This window comes from Cyprinodon variegatus, unplaced genomic scaffold (assembly GCF_000732505.1).
Source record: "Cyprinodon variegatus isolate N-32 unplaced genomic scaffold, C_variegatus-1.0 Scaffold372, whole genome shotgun sequence".
NCBI classification, from domain to species: domain Eukaryota; kingdom Metazoa; phylum Chordata; class Actinopteri; order Cyprinodontiformes; family Cyprinodontidae; genus Cyprinodon; species Cyprinodon variegatus.
This window is the reverse complement of record NW_015150825.1, coordinates 185,448-191,671: the sequence shown is the minus strand read 5'-3', so window position 1 is coordinate 191,671 and position 6,224 is coordinate 185,448. Positions and strand designations below refer to the sequence as shown.

The window sequence follows — 6,224 nt, the reverse complement described above, 5'->3', positions numbered from 1 at the left end:
ATGAAGCTTAATTGTCATTGTATTCTTAAGTAAAATTAAATGTTTAACAACCAGCTTTAAGTGTAAAAAATAACAATAAAATAAAAAGACAAAATATTTAATTGATTTTAAAACTTCTATCACCTTAAAAGTATTGAAGTGAAAATGTGCCATTATTCCAGCAGACCAAAGAAATGCCCAAAACTGACTCATAATTTCATATAGATGTAGGGCCGCCCCAAGCCTCCATGGGGCCCTGAGCAAAATGTGATTTAGGGATCCTCTATTTCTGTCTATATCTGATGCTACAAGTAACAGTCTGATGATCAGATCATCCAAACACCTACTTAAAACATTGTAAAAAAAAAAAAAGACATAATTAATCAAATGAACCTTAAAATATAAAGCATGTTCATAAATAATGGAAATAAAAAAAATATCAAAATTCAGGTAAAAAATTAACAATTCGACAATTACCTCTTCAAACTATGTACACATTTGTAGCTATATGCAAAAGCCTTATTTGAAAACATAAACTACCTTTACCCATACGATTCCTTTCAAGTGGGCCAGAGCTTTTTTTGCAACAATAATAAGATTCTAGCTAACTAACTCTGAGACTAACACACACTTCTTATAAGTCCAGATCTTCATCTGAGACGCCTTTACAAGACTCTGATAGCAAAATGCTAATTATGACCAAGCTTGTGTTTTTTTTTTAGCCTGGTTTCAACAACACATGTAGCAGAACTGAATGATGCATTACTAATGAAAGCCAAGAAGACACGGAATCCGCCAAAGTCAAACTCATTAGCAAAACTCTGATTATTTGCAGCTGACCACTCAACAAACTACTAAAAGTTTCTTCTTCCCTCTTTATTATAATAATACAGCATGCCCATATTTGGAAATTGTACCTGTGTGTGATTCACAACAGCCTCTGCTACTCTCACATGTGCTTCGCTGGGGCTTGTGTCTTTCTCAAATTGGTGCATATCATTGGATTCTGTGGAGTGCAACCTTTCCAAAGAGGAATGAAGCTGGTTCGTCCTCAAGCATCTGTCTGCCACTTAGCGTTGTATACACATTGTGTAATTAGAGTGAGTAAATAAAGAGTGCTGAAAAAAAAATACAACTTATGTTTTTTCGGGGAAAAAAATTTATTTTTATCACCAGATATATAATAACATTCCAAATTTTACATTTCAAGAATGAATTCCAAACTTCAAAAGTTATGCCAAAATGGCACAGTAGGGGCCAGTATGGAGTTTTTAAAATCCAAACATCATGACTTCTCAAGAGCTTGTTGTTTGGAAATTGTTTAATGTTTATGTCCTTCCTTACAGAAAAAGTAAGACGTTTTGTATGTAAACATGTTTTTTTTTTTTGTAGGTGAAAGTTACTTACCGGCCATTTGAATCTAATTTACTCCTGCCCAGAATAATTTACTTTCCATCTCATCCCCAAGAACCTTTACGCTAGCTGATAACAGGATTGGCTGTTTAGGCAGTGTACAAGTTGAGAAATGACTTTTTTAGAAAACAGACCTATGGGGTTAAAAGGTTAATGTTACACAGTTTTACCTCAGTACTGCACTCATTCCTTAAAACCTGTGCTTCCTGGTTTTTCTGTTTGCAAAGCCCCTAATGACATCATTGTAAGAGATTTTTGTTGTTCATACTAATCACTTCCGGCCTACTGATTAATCTTCTACTATGGAAGAGCTGAGGTAATTTTTCAGTAATTTAAATCTTGAAAAGCTCTGCTCTGTAGATGCAACCGTCACAAGGAGAGTGCGGTCCATCCTCCGAGCTACCCAAAGTTTGGATAAAGGCCATATCTGATTGAAGTGTCAGCATCTCTTTATGAAGTCATCTGTGCTTTAGGATATCTGGAAGGTTCTCTAAAACCAGTGCAATCTCATCACAATAAAACTGTTCTCCAAGCATAAGTTTATCTCAGAGAAGTTCCCACCGGTCTATCCTCAGCTGTTTTTATGTGAAAGTGAGGATTTCTACATTACTAAGGATATTATGGTGTAAAAATTCTCTTTTTTAAAAATGAAATCTGTTTTGTAACCCTAATAATAATTTGCCTCAAAAAACAAAAAAATTAATTATTCTTGGCAGCCCCCTAGTTGCCCTGGAGCCCTAAGCAGCTGCTTAGTTGGCTTTTGACTGGCTGGTCTAATGTAGACGGGTATATGTGTGGAGAGGATGGAGAAGGATTGGAGAATGTTATTTAAATCTTTGGTGTCAGGCTCCTATTACTCTCAATCTAGCAGAAGGGAGAATTGTGAATAGAGTGTGTCCTGGATGACGGAGGTCACTCTTGATCTTTTCGGCTCATTGAAGAAGAGAAATTGAGTAGAAATCATCCAGGCTCTGAAGTGGGCAGGCGGTGATTCACTGAGCCGTCTCAACAGCTGTTTCTTTTTTGCTTGGGTGCAGCTGGCATGCCATGTTGTGCAACCTTATGTCAGGGCACTCTCAATTAGGCAACAATAAAAGTTTTTCAGTAGAGTAAAAGGAAGCTGCAGACTAAGGGTTGTTTAGTGAGGTCTAACTGACCTGTGTGGAGAACTAACCAAAAGTTAGTTTTCTTTAGGGGTATTTTTTATTTACACCTCCTACCTCACTTATATTTTGTAACAGTACAGATAACCTTTTTTGTTGTATGTGAAAGTTTCAGAATAATCTGAAAAAATAAAACACTTTCAAAAAGTTATGAAAAGTTTATGATCTAAGATATCCAGGACATCACCCATGGCTATCACAGAAACTGATTGTAAGGTAGTGCATTCCCTTCAACACCAGAGTGGAAAAAAAGCCAGAGAGGCTCATTTCTATGTTAAGGTTCGATTCAGACTGCATGCAGTACCACTTAAGGGCAAAGTCAACTTTGTAGAGTATAGCAAGTAGATTGTAGCATTTACTCATCCATCTTATGTGAGGAGTGTAAATAAGACAGAAAAACTGGAACAACAATATAAAATTTCTACTGAATTTCTCCTGGAAATGATTGCTTGGATCATAGTTTGCTTCAGAATTGGTGGGCAAATAATTTCAAGTGCCAGGGGGATTGGATTTCATCTCAGGGTCAGACATAAGACTAAACCTCTGCAACTGAAGCTCTTCAGCAGGGGCGGAGCTAGATGGGGGGCCAGGGGTGGCCATAGTCACCCTTAGCCAATCATTAGCCAGCCCTTCAGCCACCCTACCATTTATTTCCCTCTAATACAGATGGTGGCAACAGTAATACTCTCAGGTGGCATATTCAAAACTGTTTAATTTTTGATATATTATCAATTACTTGACAACAAAAACACTGTGGTTAATTATGCACATCAATACAGTAACATTAAAGATAAGTACAGAATTAAAGCAGAAATAGATTTTGTGTTTTATGGGGTAAAGAGAAAATGATGTGTTCCTGCAAATCATCTAGGAGTCTTCAGTGAAATCATAGATAAATAACTATTTTAATAAAACCTTATTGATTCAATATTCAATTTATGTATATATTAGTACTTGTAAATATCAATTTTTTGCAGAGTGATTACTGATAAAATTAGGTAAATAATGACAATGGAAAAAATCGCCCGAGATTCGCCCAAAACTCAAACTTGAAATAGTTTTATCCATTATACCTTTTATCTAGAAAGCACCGATGTTTGAATATATTCGCCTAATTTTTAGCAAAGGCTGTGGGAAAGTATAGTTTGTCTTTATTTAGAAAATATGGATGTTTTGCTTGTTAACTTTCCTGTTGGAACAGTGTAGATTGACCATGAAGTTTTGGTGCCTATCTACTTTCGGCCACCCCTCAGTTATTGCCTGGCCACCCTCATAACAATTTTCTGGATACGCCTCTGCTCTTCAGGCAGGCAGTAGTTTTTAGTTAAGCCAAATTCCTGTACCTCTAGAAATGTCTGTAACCCAAGTTCACTTAGTTACTATTTGTTTATTTAGTGTACTTAAAGAAACAATTGAAAATTTGTGTTTTCTGAAATTCTGTAGTTGAAAATCTAATGTCCCTATCCAGCTGTGTTTTATGTCATTTAACATTTGTTAGTGAGTGCAAACGCACTTCATAATATCTTTGCATTTGTGTCGTTTATCGCAGACTTCTCACTTTCATCCATGTCTCTACCTGATTTTCGTTGAACTAAGGATATGTTTACCTTTTCTCCTCCCTTTCTTCTACTGCCATAAACCTTGGCAGCCACTTTTACAAATGTCAAAGAAAGTCTTCTCAGCTGCTGAGAAGTGACAAGTCTGCAGTCTAAAGCTACTGTAACAGTGTGCTGTTTCTTTAATTCAAAAAGATCAATTTAAAGTGTGAGCCCTCTACTGTAACTACACCATGTTGTTTATGACTCACACCATTTTTTTTTGCTTATTTCAGACGTAAGAAAATCTGAATCTTAGTGCAATAACAGAAAAAACCTTCTTATTACACATTTACATGCAGCTGCTAAATCGCTCAGGGTTTATGTTTAGTTATGATCATGTTGTATCTTATACAAAGGACGTCTTCTGCAGACCTTGTTAAAAGATCAAAGCTCAAAATAAAGATATAAAATGAAAAATTTAAGCTAAGTCATTGTATAGGAGGGAGAAAGAGAGAACAACTAACTTTGATATAATGATAAGGTGAACAGGCTTTTTTGCATTGTTACCGGAGGATGACCATGGCTACGGCTATGAATACTAAGACTGAAGTTGAAATAAAATGTATAGCTGAAACATTTCTAGACAAAAGTATAATCAGCCTACCGTTGCTGGGACTCATAGCTGTAAAGCTGCTGGATATTGACTGAGAGTAGAACCATCGTCTGTGGAGAAACTGTGATTGCTTTGCCACGATCATTTTGGGAGAGCCACAAACAGCAAAACAGTACTACCCTCACAGCACAGGAACATAACCTGTTTATTGGCTAGTTTAACAATAAGTAAAAATGACAGATTAACCAAATATCAGACCAAATAAAAGCCAGAATTCTGTTAGGAATAACAGGAATAATATATTTGCATTAATGCATCCAATGTCCTTGGATCCCATTAAATTCACTTCCTTTGAGGGATGGGCAACTAGGTCTGATATTTCTATTCAGATTTCTTGTCGTGGATTTTGTACTTATGGTAAAAGCTATGACTGCACACCATCAGAGCCTCGCAGAGCACAAATACTGCCTAGGAAAAGTCAACTCATTATCAGCAGGGATGCTTAACTATTGTGGTTATGTTCAGTAATGCAACTGTAAAGCCAATTTTGAACTAACTGCATTTAATTACATTATAAACATCTATTGCAAGCCAATGGTGGAAAACATTCAGAATGTTTGATGATAGTATTGTTAATTTTCAAACTTTTTGAGTTAGAGTGTTTTAGTTTAAACAAATTACTTCTAAAGAGATGCTGACAAATGACATTTCATTTCATTTTCTGTACATGACAATGACATTTCATTACCAGTAGTCAAAGTTTCATAGTATGTATTATGTAGTATTATGTATTATGCTAAACCACCATTAAATTCACCAAATTGGAAAAAATCTGAATTAAAATAAAAAAACAAAACAACAAATTTTAAGTTTGGCTAAATCAAAACAAAATGTCCATTTAAAGGGGCTTAGACAATATAACCTCAAGTATCTCTATGGGCCAGTTGCTCACTTTGGTTGTATACAAAGGTATTCAATTTTAAAAAATGGTCTCCTGTTGGATTATCATGTTTATTTCTGTGTTTTACACTTTGTCTTTGCTCTTTTTGTTAGCAAACAAAGCACTTCGAGTAAAGAGAGTACCAATCGGGCTTTAAGACTGAAGCAATGTAGCCACGAGCTGGAGGTGCTAAAAGAAAGAGGAAGCATGAAGCAACTTTTCCACTGAAATTATCGGGTTAGCTGTGATTTTCAGACACAGTTCGACCGGCTGACAATCTCCATTTGGCTACCTTCCCATTGGCAACAAAAGCTGGGTATAACCCCTTGCTTGCAAGCTGCATGGTCTCTGTCCTCCCACTGCTGCATGTCTGGTGACACCATCATGCTGGGTTAGCGTTGATGATGTCACCAGTGTGACAGAAATCAGGAAAGTAAACAATGGAGAGCAACAGGTAAGGGAGCCAGGGCGTAGTTAGTGTGCTTTATTGTTTCGCTCTTTTATCTTTCTGAATCCCTCTCAAGAGTGCTGCTCCATGTTTATCGAATGAAAATAGAGTTGTTTCGGCTTGTTATCGC

General features: G+C 36.3%; 1 protein-coding gene across 2 annotated transcripts in view; it reads right to left on the bottom strand.

The window, feature by feature from the left end:
- cntnap2 (contactin associated protein-like 2) overlaps positions 1-6,224 on the bottom strand; it is a 219,357-nt gene that overhangs the window by 29,071 nt on the left and 184,062 nt on the right. The gene's annotated exons all lie outside the window — the stretch shown is intronic.